Raw genomic sequence first — 16,152 nt, forward strand, 5'->3', positions numbered from 1 at the left:
AAACGTACCAAATCTGCACCATGAGAACTTAGTTCAACAATAAAAGTTTAATTTCCACGGCCACAGGGAAAATACGGAGTGCCCATTCATATCAGTGGGTTTTCCGTGTCACTGGGAAACCCTTCTATTAACTCAAAATTCCCTAAAATATATGGAAATGGATTTTAAAGTCAACTTTTCACTAGGAAATTTTTAAAATAAAAAAATACAACAAAAATGTAATCATTCCACCTTGGTGGGGGCAAGCGAATAACTCAAAACTTGGGGGACCCTATAAGAGGGGACAACTCCTTTAATTCATTGTGGGTTGTAGCTGATACGGTGGAACTTCTAAGGCTAAGTTCACATTTGCGTTGTGCGGTGCAGCGTCAGCGACGCAACGCACAACGCAAATGTAAACGCATGCACAATGCAGCGTTTTGTGACGCATGCGTTCACTTTTGCATGGTTTTTGGGGCAGAAAAAACTGCATCATGCAGCGTCCTCTGCGCCCTGACGCATGCTCCACAGTGACGCATGCGTCACACAACGCAAGAGCAACGCATGTCCATGCGCCCCCATTTTAAATATAGGGGCGCATTGACGCATGCGTTGCCGCGGCTGCGCCCGACGCAACGCTAATGTGAACGTAGCCATAGACAAATAGGCCACCGAGCAACATCTACACTACTGTCATTTGCTATTTTTGTATAGTATGGTTGTGTCTGGATACATTGTTACATGGAATCTATATAATTAAATATTGATTTCTATTTGGTGAATGCATTACTTCATTGGTGTCTTATGAAACAAGCATAAGAAAAATAAGTTATTTCTAAAGGAAAGGCAGCCGTTGGCATTAAACAATCCTTTTCTGTGTTACTCACATGAATTTTGGCCGGCCAGTCCTCCTCTTCTGATGAATTTTATATCTTTTTAACAAGGACAATCCTCCATGTATCTGAAGCTCTGGCGTCTGCATCTGCAGGAAATGATGCTCCAAATGTACAAGACATCGATAATAATAGCAAACCTCAAAGCCATTTATATTGAGACACCTGACCAAATAATGAGCGGTATTGGTTGGATTTTTCCAGGCTCCATTATGTCGAATGCACAATATTTATTCAGATCTGTGATCCTTTATCCTATACAGTGTCACAGGGAGCCTGTCATATGATGCAGGCAGTATCTGTTGACATATATGATGACAAGGACTCTAGCAAAGCGCTCAACTCTTGTTTTCTTCTTCTGTAAGCGTGCTAGATGCTAGGCAGAGGTATACTTAAAATGCAGTGATATAATCTATATTATTTTAGTCAGCATAGATAATGGTAAATCTGCATACACATAACATTCATCCTCATGCACACTGTAAAGTCAACAGCCCCTATCGTTCTTTGTTATGGAGCAGAAAATGGGTTGTCTGATTAAAATAAGTTATCAAGTGATTACACTGATTTGATTGGGATGAATAAATAATATTTTCAGCATCTATATGGAGTGCCAGCTTTTTTCATCCCTTGATTCTTATATTACCATATCAAAGCGATTGCATATTCTCAGAGTGCTAAAACGAGTTATCACCTATCCATACGACAGATGATGGCTTATAATTCGGTGGAGGTCTGACCTATGGGACCCGCAACAATTGGACAAATGTGGCATTTTGTTTTTCTTTAGAATGGAGCAACAGTGCTAATGCTCGACCTGTTCTACATGCATTCTCTATTTGACTGTTGAGTGCTGCGCTCGATTTTTTTTCTGGCAGCTCCATGGCAGAGCAGTGGGACAGTCACCAATCAGCAAGTTACCACCTATAATGTGGATTAGTGATAAATAGCCTTGACTAGACTACTTCTTTAAGGCCCACATACAGATTAGATAGCTGTTGACTGAACAATCCTTCAAGCAACAACAACCATCTCCCCCCCCCTCACCGCCCCCCTCCCCCCCTCCCCATACACAGGAACGCCCCATTTGCTTTCATGCTCTCTATGGGAGAGCAAGTGGTGTAAGTAGAGTCCGATGGGTCCTAGAGCTAAATTTTAATCTGCCCCCCTTCCCGCATGTTAGTCAGATGTGTGGGCCGTTGTAGCATTCTAAATACTACAAGGACAAACGTGTTGTTTCCCCCCCCCCATCTCGTATAATGTCCTCAATCCTTTACTAATGCACTCCATTCTGGTATATATGTCCCCCATCCTGGTATATATGTCTCTCATCTGGAGCTCATCTTTTTATATATGTCCTCCATCCTGGAACCCTTCCTAAATTATATGTCCCACATCCTGAGACCCTTCCTAGTATATACACCCCCAACCTGGTATATATGTCCCCCATCTTGAGCCCATCCTGGTATATATGTCCTCCATCCTGGTATATATGTCCTCCATCCTGGGCATATCCTGGAATATATGTCTCATTACCTGGTATACTGTATATGTTCCCCATTCTGCCGCTGTTCTTTAACTCATGAAAAAAAAACGATTCTACTCAGCTTCTCACACTCCAATGACGCACGGTGTCCTCTTCTGTAGCCAGCAGCAGACTTCAGCATGCAAGCAACGGGCAGAAGATTCAGGCTATGTGCACACGTACAGGTTTTTTCGCATTTTTTTAGCGTTTTTTTCGCGCTAAAAACGCTATAAAAACTCATTAAAAATGCATACATTATGCATTCTATCATTTAGAATGCATTCTGCATGTTTTGTGTACATGGATGCGCATCGCGGTAAAAAAATGAGCATGTTCATTATTTTTGCGGATTTTCTGCATTTTTCCCGCAATTCTATGCATTTGGGAAAAAACGCACCAAAAACGCACCAAAAACGCATCAAAAACACGTCAAAATCGCGGTAAGGGTGGTTTCACACTTGCGTTTTTGTCTGCAGCATTTTTTGCACAAAAAACGCATGCTTTTTTTCCTATATTTAACATTGAAAACGCATGCGTTTTTTGTTGTACGCGTTTGGTCTCGTTTTGAAATGCATGCTTTTTTGCTGCATGCGTTCTTTTTCAGAAATGCAACTTGTAGTATTTTTTAGAGGCTTTTTTTGACACATAAAAACGCATGCGTTTTCATGCGTTTTTTTGTGTGTCAAAAAATACATTGGAGTCAATGGAAACGCATGCGTTTTTAAGCACATGCGTTTGTTTGCGTTAAAAATGCATGCGTTTTTATTAAAAAAAAACAGAAAACACACTGATATGCCACCCCCCACCATAAAGGTGATAAAGGGATCCTAACTCTAACCCTAAAGGGATCCTAATCCTAACCCTAAAGGGATCCTAACCCTAACCCTAAAGGGATCCTAACCCTATCCCTAACCCTACCCCTAACCCTACCCCTAACCCTAAAGGGATCCTAACCCTATCCCTAACCCTATCCCTAACCCTACCCCTAACCCTAACCCTAACCCTAACCCTAAAGGGATCCTAACCCTACCCCTAACCCTAAAGGGATCCTAACCCTAATCCTACCCCTAACCCTAACCCCTTTAGGGGTTAGGGTTAGGATCCCTTTAGGCTTAGGGTTATGGGTAGGGTTAGGGTTAGGATCCCTTTAGGGTTAGGGTTATGATCCCTACCCCTAACCCTAACTATTTATGTTTATAGTGGGTTTTTTACTTTATTTTGATGATCGGCAGCTGTCACTCATTTCTCAGCATGCGTTTAAAAAACGCAAAAGCATGAAAAAACGCATGTAAACGCGTCAAAACGCTGCGTTTTTTTCACCACATGCAAAAACGCATGCGTCAAAAAATCGCAGCATTTGCACGCGTTTACATGCGTTTTTTTTTTAAACGCATGCGTTTTGAAACGGAAGTGTGAAACCAGCCTAAAATTGCGGTAAAAACGCATGCGGATTTCTGGCAGAAATCTCCGGTTTTTGTCAGGAAAATTTCTGCAAGAAATCCTGACGTGTGCACATACCCCCACACAGTTAATGCCTAAATCGAGAGTTTGCAAGTGAGCACCACCATCTGCCGATCAAACATAATAGGAAAAGAGAGAGAGAAGAGAGAATTACAATAGTAGGGACTGAAGAGTGAAGTGCATGTTCCCTGAAGGAAGAGATTAGAGGAGACACCAGGTCACGTGATAGCTGTGGCTGCCATTATGAGTGAGGAACCAAGTAACCAGACCCAAGTTAAGAACCAAGTAACCAGACCAAAGTGAGGAATCGAGTAACCAGACCCGAGTGACGAACTGAGTCACCTGTTGTGAATTCTGTGGCAGAGCTCCCTCCTGTGGTCACAAGTGGTGCTTTGGCTGATTCTCTCTGTGAGCTTCCGTTGGTGGAGGAAAGTGGTACTGCGGCTTCTGAGTTTCCTTCCTCAGGTGATGTGGTGAAGTCGTTAAGTGCTGCTCCATTTAACTCCACCTAGTTCTTTGATCCTGGCTTCCAGTCAATGTTCTAGTATTGGACCTTTTTCCTCCTCGATCGTTCCTGTGGCCTGCTGCTCTGCATAGCTAAGTTCCGCTTTGCTATTTTGTTTGCTGTTTTTTTCTGTCCAGCTTGTCTATTTGTTTTTTCCTGCTTGCTGGAAGCTCTGGGACGCAGAGGGTGTACCTCCGTGCCGTTAGTTCGGTACGGAGGGTCTTTTTGCCCCCTTTGCGTGGTTTTTGTAGGGTTTTGTGTTGACCGCAAAGTTATCTTTCCTATGCTCGCTCTGTTCAGAAAGTCGGGCCTCACTTTGCTAAATCTATTTCATCTCTACGTTTGTCTTTTCATCTTAGCTCACAGTCATTATATGTGGGGGCTGCCTTTTCCTTTGGGGTATTTCTCTGAGGCAAGGTAGGCTTATTTTCTATCTTCAGGCTAGCTAGTTTCTCAGGCTGTGCCGAGTTGCATAGGGAGCGTTAGGCGCAATCCACGGCTGCCTCTAGTGTGGTTGGAGAGGATTAGGGATTGCGGTCAGCAGAGTTCCCACGTCTCAGAGCTCGTTCTATGTTTTTGGGTTATTGTCAGGTCACTGTATGTGCTCTGACCTCTATGTCCATTGTGGTACTGAATTACCTTATCATAACAGTACTGGAAGCCAGGATCAAAGCACTAGGTGGAGTTAAATGGAGCAGCACCTAACGACTTCACCACATCACCTGAGGAAGGAAACTCAGAAGCCGCAGTACCACTTTCCTCCACCAACGGAAGCTCACAGAGAGAATCAGCCGAAGTACCACTTGTGACCACAGGAGGGAGCTCTGCCACAGAATTCACAACAGTAATCGATGCGTTTTTCCTGGCGCTCGGATTGCTGTACGATGAACCTAATTCAGTGGATCAGGCAGAGAAAAATTTGCTGGCTCTGTGTCAGGGTCAGGATGAGATAGAGGTATATTGTCAGAAATTTAGAAAGTGGTCCGTACTCACTCAATGGAATGAAGGTGCGCTCGCAGCTATTTTCAGAAAAGGTCTCTCTGAAACCCTTAAGGATGTCATGGTGGGATTTCCTATGCCTGCTGGTCTGAATGAGTCTATGTCTTTGGCCATTCAGATCGGTCGACGCTTGCGTGAGCGTAAATCTGTGCACCCTTTGGCGGTATTACCTGAGCTTAAACCTGAGCCTATGCAGTGCGATAGGACTTTGACCAGAGTTGAACGGCAAGAACACAGACGTCTGAATGGGCTGTGTTTCTACTGTGGTGATTCCACTCATGCTATCTCTGATTGTCCTAAGCGCACTAAGCGGTTCGCTAGGTCTGCCACCATTGGTACGGTACAGTCAAAATTTCTTCTGTCCGTTACCTTGATCTGCTCTTTGTCATCGTATTCTGTCATGGCATTTGTGGATTCAGGCGCTGCCCTGAATTTGATGGACTTGGAGTATGCTAGGTGTTGTGGGTTTTTCTTGGAGCCCTTGCAGTGTCCTATTCCATTGAAAGGAATTGATGCTACGCCTTTGGCCAAGAATAAGCCTCAGTACTGGACCCAGCTGACCATGTGCATGGCTCCTGCACATCAGGAGGTTATTCGCTTTCTGGTGTTGCATAATCTGCATGATGTGGTTGTGTTGGGGTTGCCATGGCTACAAGTCCATAATCCAGTATTAGATTGGAAATCCATGTCTGTGTCTAGCTGGGGTTGTCAGGGGGTACATGGTGATGTCCCATTTCTGACTATTTCGTCATCCACCCCTTCTGAGGTTCCAGAGTTCTTGTTTGATTACCGGGATGTATTTGATGAGCCCAAGTCCGATACCCTACCTCCGCATAGGGATTGTGACTGTGCTATCGATTTGATTCCTGGTAGTAAATTCCCAAAAGGTCGACTGTTTAATTTATCTGTGCCTGAGCACGCCGCTATGCGGAGTTATGTGAAGGAGTCCTTGGAGAAGGGGCATATTCGCCCGTCATCGTCGCCATTAGGAGCAGGGTTCTTTTTTGTAGCCAAGAAGGATGGTTCACTGAGACCTTGTATAGATTACCGCCTTCTAAATAAGATCACGGTTAAATTTCAGTACCCCTTGCCGTTGTTATCTGATTTGTTTGCTCGGATTAAGGGGGCTAGTTGGTTCACCAAGATAGATCTTCGTGGTGCGTATAATCTTGTGCGTATTAAGCGAGGCGATGAATGGAAAACTGCATTTAATACGCCCGAGGGCCATTTTGAGTATCTAGTAATGCCATTCGGACTTGCCAATGCTCCATCAGTGTTTCAGTCCTTTATGCATGACATCTTCTGAGAGTACCTGGATAAATTCCTGATTGTGTACTTGGATGACATTTTGATGTTCTCGGATGATTGGGAGTCTCATGTGAAGCAGGTCAGAACGGTGTTTCAGGTCCTGCGTGCTAATTCTTTGTTTGTGAAGGGATCAAAGTGTCTCTTTGGTGTTCAGAAGGTTTCATTTTTGGGGTTCATCTTTTCCCCTTCTACTATCGAGATGGACCCTGTTAAGGTCCAAGCCATCCATGATTGGACTCAGCCGACATCTCTGAAAAGTCTGCAAAAGTTCCTGGGCTTTGCTAATTTTTATCGTCGCTTCATCTGCAATTTTTCTAGTATTGCTAAACCATTGACCGATTTGACCAAGAAGGGTGCTGATGTGGTCAATTGGTCTTCTGCTGCTGTGGAAGCTTTTCAAGAGTTGAAGCGTCGTTTTTCTTCTGCCCCTGTGTTGTGTCAACCAGATGTTTCGCTTCCGTTCCAGGTCGAGGTTGATGCTTCTGAGATTGGAGCAGGGGCTGTTTTGTCGCAGAGAAGTTCTGATTGCTCGGTGATGAAACCATGCGCCTTCTTTTCCAGGAAGTTTTCGCCTGCTGAGCGAAATTATGATGTGGGCAATCGAGAGTTGCTGGCCATGAAGTGGGCATTCGAGGAGTGGCGTCATTGGCTTGAAGGAGCTAAGCATCGCGTGGTGGTCTTGACTGATCATAAGAACTTGACTTATCTCGAGTTTGCCAAGCGGTTGAATCCTAGACAGGCTCGTTGGTCGCTGTTTTTTGCCCGTTTTGACTTTGTGATTTCGTACCTTCCGGGCTCTAAAAATGTGAAGGCGGATGCTCTGTCTAGGAGTTTTGTGCCCGACTCTCCGGGTTTATCTGAGCCGGCGGGTATCCTCAAAGAGGGAGTAATTGTGTCTGCCATCTCCCCTGATTTGCGGTGGGTGCTGCAAAAATTTCAGGCTAATAAACCTGATCGTTGCCCAGCGGAGAAACTGTTTGTCCCTGATAGGTGGACGAATAAAGTTATCTCTGAGGTTCATTGTTCGGTGTTGGCTGGTCATCCTGGAATCTTTGGTACCAGAGAGTTAGTGGCTAGATCCTTTTGGTGGCCATCTCTGTCGCGGGATGTGCGTACTTTTGTGCAGTCCTGTGGGATTTGTGCTCGGGCTAAGCCCTGCTGTTCTCGTGACAGTGGGTTGCTTTTGCCCTTGCCGGTCCCGAAGAGGCCTTGGACACATATCTCTATGGATTTTATTTCAGATCTTCCCGTCTCTCAAAAGATGTCAGTCATTTGGGTGGTCTGTGATCACGTCTCTAAGATGGTCCATTTGGTACCCTTGTCTAAATTACCTTCCTCCTCTGATTTGGTGCCATTGTTCTTCCAGCATGTGGTTCGTTTACAAGGCATTCCAGAGAATATCGTTTCTGACAGAGGTTCCCAGTTTGTTTCGAGGTTTTGGCGAGCCTTTTGTGGTAGGATGGGCATTGACTTGTCTTTTTCCTCGGCTTTCCATCCTCAGACTAATGGCCAGACCGAACGAACCAATCAGACCTTGGAAACATATCTGAGATGCTTTGTTTCTGCTGATCAGGATGACTGGGTGTCCTTTTTGCCTTTGGCTGAGTTCGCCCTTAATAATCGGGCCAGCTCGGCTACCTTGGTTTTGCCGTTTTTCTGCAACTCTGGGTTTCATCCTCGTTTCTCTTCAGGGCAGGTTGAGTCTTCGGACTGTCCTGGTGTTGATACTGTGGTGGACAGGTTGCAGCAGATTTGGACTCATGTAGTGGACAATTTGACCTTGTCCCAGGAGAAGGCTCAATGTTTCGCTAATCGCAGACGCTGTGTGGGTCCTCGACTTCGTGTTGGGGATTTGGTTTGGTTATCTTCTCGTCATATTCCTATGAAGGTTTCCTCTCCTAAGTTTAAACCTCGTTTCATTGGTCCGTATAGGATTTCTGAGGTTCTTAATCCTGTGTCTTTTCGTCTGACCCTTCCAGATTCTTTTTCCATACATAACGTATTCCATAGGTCATTGTTGCGGAGATACGTGGCACCTATGGTTCCATCTGTTGATCCTCCTGCCCCGGTTTTGGTGGAGGGGGAGTTGGAGTATATTGTGGAGAAGATTTTGGATTCTCGTGTTTCAAGACGGAAACTCCAGTATCTGGTTAAGTGGAAGGGTTATGCTCAGGAAGATAATTCCTGGGTCTTTGCCTCTGATGTCCATGCTCCCGATCTTGTTCGTGCCTTTCATATGGCTCATCCTGGTCGTCCTGGGGGCTCTGGTGAGGGTTCGGTGACCCCTCCTCAAGGGGGGGTACTGTTGTGAATTCTGTGGCAGAGCTCCCTCCTGTGGTCACAAGTGGTACTTCGGCTGATTTTCTCTGTGATCTTCCGTTGGTGGAGGAAAGTGGTACTGCGGCTTCTGAGTTTCCTTCCTCAGGTGATGTGGTGAAGTCGTTAGGTGCTGCTCCATTTAACTCCACCTAGTGCTTTGATCCTGGCTTCCAGTCAATGTTCTAGTATTGGACCTGTTTCCTCCTGGATCGTTCCTGTGGCCTGCTGCTCTGCATAGCTAAGTTCCGCTTTGCTATTTTGTTTGCTGTTTTTTTCTGTCCAGCTTGTCTATTTGTTTTTTTCCTGCTTGCTGGAAGCTCTGGGACGCAGAGGGTGTACCTCCGTGCCGTTAGTTCGGTACGGAGGGTCTTTTTGCCCCCTTTGCGTGGTTTTTGTAGGGTTTTGTGTTGACCGCAAAGTTACCTTTCCTATCCTCGCTCTGTTCAGAAAGTCGGGCCTCACTTTGCTAAATCTATTTCATCTCTACGTTTGTCTTTTCATCTTAGCTCACAGTCATTATATGTGGGGGCTGCCTTTTCCTTTGGGGTATTTCTCTGAAGCAAGGTAGGCTAATTTTCTATCTTCAGGCTAGCTAGTTTCTCAGGCTGTGCCGAGTTGCATAGGGAGCGTTAGGCGCAATCCACGGCTGCCTCTAGTGTGGTTGGAGAGGATTAGGGATTGCGGTCAGCAGAGTTCCCACGTCTCAGAGCTCGTTCTATGTTTTTGGGTTATTGTCAGGTCACTGTATGTGCTCTGACCTCTATGTCCATTGTGGTACTGAATTACCTTATCATAACAGTCACCAGACCGAGTGAAGAACCAAGTAACCAGATACTGGGCTGAGTGACCAGAACAGGAGATGGGAGACCAGAACTGGGAGAACTGAGTCGAATGAGGAGGGCCAGGGTGTTCCTGCAAACAGCAGAATATGTACGGTGCCACGATTGCGCGGCCTAATCCTGAATGTCGAGGCGATCATGTGCGGGTGTCAGCTCTGTGTGAGAGCTAACACCCCGCAGCTACGCCCACGATTGGTGCTAGCATAGATGGTGGGAATTTAACCCCTCTGATGCCATTGTCAGTAGTGACAGCATCATAGAGGAGCATTGCGCAGGGAATGAGTTCCCTGTGCGCTTCCATCAGGACAACGAGATGTGATCACCTTGTCCTGATGGTCTCCATGGAGACCCGCGGTCATAAGATGGCAGTGGGGTCCCGCAGGGAAGGTGGCTTGTGAGCGCCTGCTGAGAGCAGATGCTGACATGCCTCCTTCCCTGTCTGTCAGATGCTGCCCCCATACTCTGCAGTGAAGATGCATTGCAGAGTATCAAGCAGCGATATCATACTATACAGTGATGTCCCAGAATGGCACAATGTAAAAAGGTATAAGTTGGGGGTTTCCACTGTTTAGGTACATCAGGGGCTCTCCAAATGCGACATGGCATCCGCTAATTATTCCAGCAAATTTTACATCCAAAAAGTCAAATGGCACTCTTTCCCTTCCAAGCCCTGCTGTGCACCCAAACAGTTGTTTTCCTCCATATTGGGTATCTGCACACTCAGGGGAAATTGCTCAACAAATTTTATGGTGAAATTTCTCCTGTTATCCTTATGAAAATGCAAAATTTGGGGGTAAAAAAAATTTATCGGGGAAAAATGTAATTTTTTTTATTTTCACAGCTCAACATTATGAACTTCTGTGAAGCACCTGTGGGTTCAAGGTGCTCAATACACATCTATATAAGTTCCCTAAGGGATCTAGTTTAAAAATGGTGTCACTTCTTGGAGGTTTCCACTTTTTAGGCACATCAGGGGCTCTCCAAATATGACATGGTGTCCGCTAATTATGCCAGCAAATTTTCCATTCAAAAAGTGAAATGGTACTCCTTCCGAGCCCTGCTGTGTGCCCAAACAGTAGATTTCCCCCACATATGGGGTATCGGCATGCTCAAGAGAAATTACACAGCAAATTTGATGGTCCATTTTCTCCTGTGACCCTTGCGAAAGTAAAAAAAAATTAGGTCTTAACCCCTTAGTGACTGAGCCAGCTTAATGACCAGGCCAATTTTTACAATTCTGACCACTGTCACTTTATGAGGTTATAACTCTGGAACACTTGAACGGATCCCGCTGATTCTGAGAATGTTTTTTCATGACATATTGTACTTCATGTTAGCGTTAAAATTTCTTCTATATTACCTGTGTTTATTTATGAAAAAAATGGAAATATGGTGCAACTTTTTAAAATTTTGCGATTTTCAAACTTTGAATTTTAATGCCCTTAAATCAGAGAGAAAAATAACATTTCCCACATGTCTACTTTACATCAGCACAATTATGGAAGCAAAATTTTTTTTGTTAGGAAGTTATAAAGGTTAAAAGTTGACCAGCGATTTCTCATTTTTACAACAAAATTTACAAAACCATTTTCTTTTTAGGTACCACCTCACATTTAAAGTCACTTTGAGGGGTGTACAAGACAGAAAATACCAAAAAGTGACACCATTCTAAAAACTACACCCCTCAAAGTGCTCAAAACCACATTCAAGAAATGTATTAACCCTTTACGTGCTTCACAGGAACTGAAGCAATGTGGAAGGAAAAAATTTGCATATTACTTTTTTTTACGAACATTTTACTTCAGAACCAATTTTTTTTATTTTCTCAAGCGTAAAAAGAGATAGTGAACCACAAAATTTGTTGTGCAATTTCTCCTGAATACGCTGATACCCCATATGTGAGGGTAAACCACTGTTTGGGCGCACAGCAGAGCTCGGAAGGGAAGGAGCGCCGTTTTGACTTTTTCAATGCAGAATTGGCTGGATTTGAAATCGGACGCCATGTCGCATTTGGGAAGCCCTTGATGTGCCTAAACAATGGAAACCCCCCACAGGTGACACAATTTTGGAAACTACACCCCTTAAGAAACTTACCTAGATGTGTGCTGAGCACTTTAAACCCCCAAGTGCTTCGCAGAAGTTTATAACGTAGAGCCATGAAAATAAAAAATCGTATTTTTTCCACAAAAATGATCTTTTCGCTCCTAAATTTTTATTTTCACAGGAGTAACAGGAGAAATTGGACCAAAAAAGATGTTGTGCAATTTGTCCTGAGTAAGCCTATACCCCATATATGGGGGTAAAACATTGTTTGGGCGCATGGCAGAGCTCGGAAGGGAAGGAGTGCCGTTTGACATTTTCAATGCAGAATGGGCTGGAATTGAGATCGGAAGCCATGTCACTTTTGGGGAGCCCCTGATGTGCCTAAATAGTGGAAACCCCAAATAAATGACTCCATTTTGGAAACTAGACCCCTTAAGGAACTTATCTAGATGAGTGATGAGCACTTTGAACCCCCAAGTGTTTCACAGAAGTTTATAATGCAGAGCCATGAAAATAAAAAATCTTTTTATTTTCTTAAAAAATGATTTTTTAGCCCACAATTTTTTTTTTATTTTCCCAAAGGTAACAGGATAAACTGGACCCCAAAAGTTGTTGTCCAATTTGTCCTGAGTACCCTGATGCCCCATATGAGAGGGTAAACCACTGTTTGGGTGCACGGCAGAGCTCAGAAGGGAGGGAGCACCATTTGACTTTTTGAATGCAAAATTGGCTGGAATTGGTTGTGCCATGTCGCATTTGAAGACCCCCTGATGTACCTAAACAGTGGAAACTGTTATGATATGGTGGCCTTGGAGCCGCATGGAACTTTCTCTGGAGTTGGTGGAAACTATACTGACCGCAAATCCTGAACTTAACTCCGCAAATAGAAGTAGCCATGGGGTGTGCCTAACCAAACCTAGACACCTCGACATAGCCGGAGGACTAAATACCCCTATAAATGGAAGTAGGAATTCTATCTTCCCTCAGAGCAGAACCCCAAAGGATAGGCAGCCCCCCCACAAATATTGACTGTGAGTGATAGAGGAAAGACACACGCAGGCAGGAAACAGGATTTAGCAAAAGAGGCCACTTCTAGCTAAATAGGAAAGGATAGGACAGAATACTAAGCGGTCAGTACATAAACCCTTCCAAAAATATCCACTGCCGATAATACAAAAACTTCCACAATCTAACTAAAGATGTGGAGCGTATATCAGCAACTCCTGAGAATCCAACAAGACTGAGAAAACACTGACCAAATCTAAGCTGGACAAGAGAAAACAAATGAACAGCACAAATCATCCAGCACACAGCAAGTGTGCTACAGGAAAAAACAAACAAACACTTATCTTGCTAAATTGGCAGCAAGGCAGGAGGAACCAGAGCAAGATCCAAAACATCCCTGAACCATGGACAACTGGCAAGAACTAATGAATCCTGCACACCTAAATACCCCAGTCAGAACTGCAATCAGCAGAAACACCTGACCAAGACTGCACTTCTGGGACAACTGCATTACCACTTATAACCACCGAAGGGAGCCCAAAAGCAGAATTCACAACAGTACCCCCCCCCCCTTGAGGAGGGGTCACCGAACCCTCACCAGAGCCCCCAGGACGATCAGGATGAGCCAGATGAAAGGCACGGACCAAATCAGCAGCATGGACATCAGAGGCAAAAACCCAAGAATTATACTCCTGGCCATAACCCTTCCATTTGACAAGGTACTGAAGCCTCCGCCTCGAAAAACGAGAATCCAAAATCTTCTCAACCACATACTCCAACTCTCCATCAACCAACACAGGGGCCGGAGGATCAACAGAGGAAACTACGGGCACCACATATTTCCACAATAAAGATCTATGGAAGACATTATGGATAGCAAAAGAGGCCGGAAGCGCCAATCGAAAAGACACCGGATTAATAATCTCAGAAATCCTATAAGGACCAATAAACCGAGGCTTAAACTTAGGGGAAGAAACCTTCATAGGAACATGATGGGAAGACAACCAGACCAGATCCCCAACCCGAAGCCAGGAACCAACACACCAACGACGGTTAGCAAAACGTTGAGCCTCCTCCTGAGACAACACCAAATTGTCCACCACATGAGCCCAAATCTGCTGCAACCTGTCAACCACAGAATCGACACCAGGACAGTCAGAAGACTCAACCTGCCCAGAAGAAAAACGAGGATGAAAACCAAAATTACAAAAGAAAGGCGAAACCAAAGTAGCCGAACTAGCCCGATTATTAAGGGCAAACTCGGCCAATGGCAAGAAGGCCACCCAATCATCCTGATCAGCAGACACAAAGCATCTCAAATAAGTCTCCAAAGTCTGATTAGTTCGTTCGGTCTGGCCATTTGTCTGAGGATGAAATGCAGAAGAAAAAGACAAATCGATGCCCAGCCTAGCACAAAAGGCCCGCCAAAACCTAGAAACAAACTGGGAACCTCTGTCGGACACAATATTCTCCGGAATACCATGCAAACGAACCACATGCTGAATAAACAACGGAACCAAATCTGAAGAGGAAGGCAATTTAGGCAAAGGCACCAAATAAACCATCTTAGAGAACCGGTCACAAACAACCCAGATAACAGACATCTTCTGGGTAACCGGAAGATCAGAAATAAAATCCATAGAAATATGCGTCCAGGGCCTCTCAGGGTCCGGCAATGGCAAAAGCAACCCACTAGCACGGGAACAACAAGGCTTGGCCCGCGCACAAGTCCCACAGGACTGCACAAAAGAACGCACATCACATGACAAAGAAGGCCACCAAAAGGACCTAGCAACCAAATCTCTGGTACCAAAAATACCAGGATGACCAGCCAACACAGAACAGTGAACCTCAGAAATCACTCTACTAGTCCATCTGTCAGGAACAAACAGTCTCCCCACTGGACAGCGGTCAGGTCTGTCAGCCTGAAATTCCTGAAGAACCCGTCGTAAATCAGGGGAAATGACAGAAAGGACCACCCCTTCTTTCAGAATGCCGACCGGTTCAAGGACCTCAGGAGAATCAGGCAAAAAACTCCTAGAGAGGGCATCAGCCTTAATATTCTTAGAACCCGGAAGATACGAGACCACAAAATCAAAACGGGAAAAAAATAAGGACCATCGAGCCTGTCTAGGGTTCAGCCGTTTGGCAGACTCAAGGTAAATCAGATTCTTATGGTCGGTCAAGACCATAATACGGTGTTTAGCTCCCTCAAGCCAATGTCGCCACTCCTCAAACGCCCACTTTATAGCCAACAACTCCCGATTGCTGACATCATAATTGCGTTCAGCAGGAGAAAACTTACGGGAAAAGAAGGCACACGGCTTCAACACGGAACCAACAGAATCCCTCTGAGACAAAACGGCCCCTGCCCCAATCTCAGAAGCGTCAATCTCAACCTGAAACGGAAGAGAAACATCCGGTTGGCGCAGCACCGGAGCAGAAGTAAATCGGCGTTTAGGCTCCTGAAAGGCAGAGACAGCCGCAGAGGACCAATTCGCCACATCAGCGCCTTTCTTAGTCAAATCGGTCAACGGTTTAACCACGCTGGAGAAGTTAGCAATGAAACGGCGATAAAAATTTGCAAAACCCAAAAATTTCTGAAGGCTCTTCACGGACGTGGGTTGAATCCAATCATGAATGGCCTGAACCTTGACCGGATCCATCTCCATAGATGAGGGAGAAAAAATGAAACCCAAAAAAGAAACCTTCTGCACCCCAAAGAGACACTTAGACCCCTTCACAAACAAAGCATTGTCACGAAGGATCTGAAATACCATCCTGACCTGTTGCACATGAGACTCCCAATCATCGGAAAAAATCAAAATATCGTCCAAATATACAATCAAGAATTTATCAAGATAATTCCGGAAGATATCATGCATGAAGGACTGAAAAACAGATGGAGCATTAGAGAGCCCGAATGGCATCACAAGGTATTCAAAATGGCCTTCGGGCGTATTAAACGCAGTTTTCCATTCATCACCCTGCTTAATACGAACAAGATTATATGCCCCCCGAAGATCAATCTTCGTAAACCAACTAGCACCCTTAATCCTAGCAAACAAATCAGAAAGCAAAGGTAAAGGGTATTGAAACTTGACAGTGATCTTATTGAAGAGGCGATAATCAATACAGGGTCTCAAGGAGCCATCCTTCTTAGCAATAAAAAAAAATCCTGCTCCCAGCGGTGAAGAAGATGGCCGAATATGCCCTTTCTCCAAAGACTCCTTAATATAACTCCGCATGGCGGTATGTTCAGGCACAGACAGATTG

General features: G+C 44.8%; 1 protein-coding gene across 1 annotated transcript in view; it reads right to left on the reverse strand.

Moving 5' to 3' along the window:
* LOC138670175 (serine protease 52-like) overlaps positions 1-993 on the reverse strand; it is a 53,538-nt gene extending 52,545 nt beyond the window's left edge. Inside the window, exon 1 of the mRNA XM_069757271.1 lies at positions 867-993. The gene's annotated coding sequence lies outside the window, so the exon portion shown is untranslated. The remainder of the gene's footprint in view (positions 1-866) is intronic.
* Between the last annotated feature and the right edge of the window lie 15,159 nt (positions 994-16,152).

This window comes from Ranitomeya imitator, chromosome 3 (genome assembly GCF_032444005.1).
Source record: "Ranitomeya imitator isolate aRanImi1 chromosome 3, aRanImi1.pri, whole genome shotgun sequence".
NCBI classification, from domain to species: domain Eukaryota; kingdom Metazoa; phylum Chordata; class Amphibia; order Anura; family Dendrobatidae; genus Ranitomeya; species Ranitomeya imitator.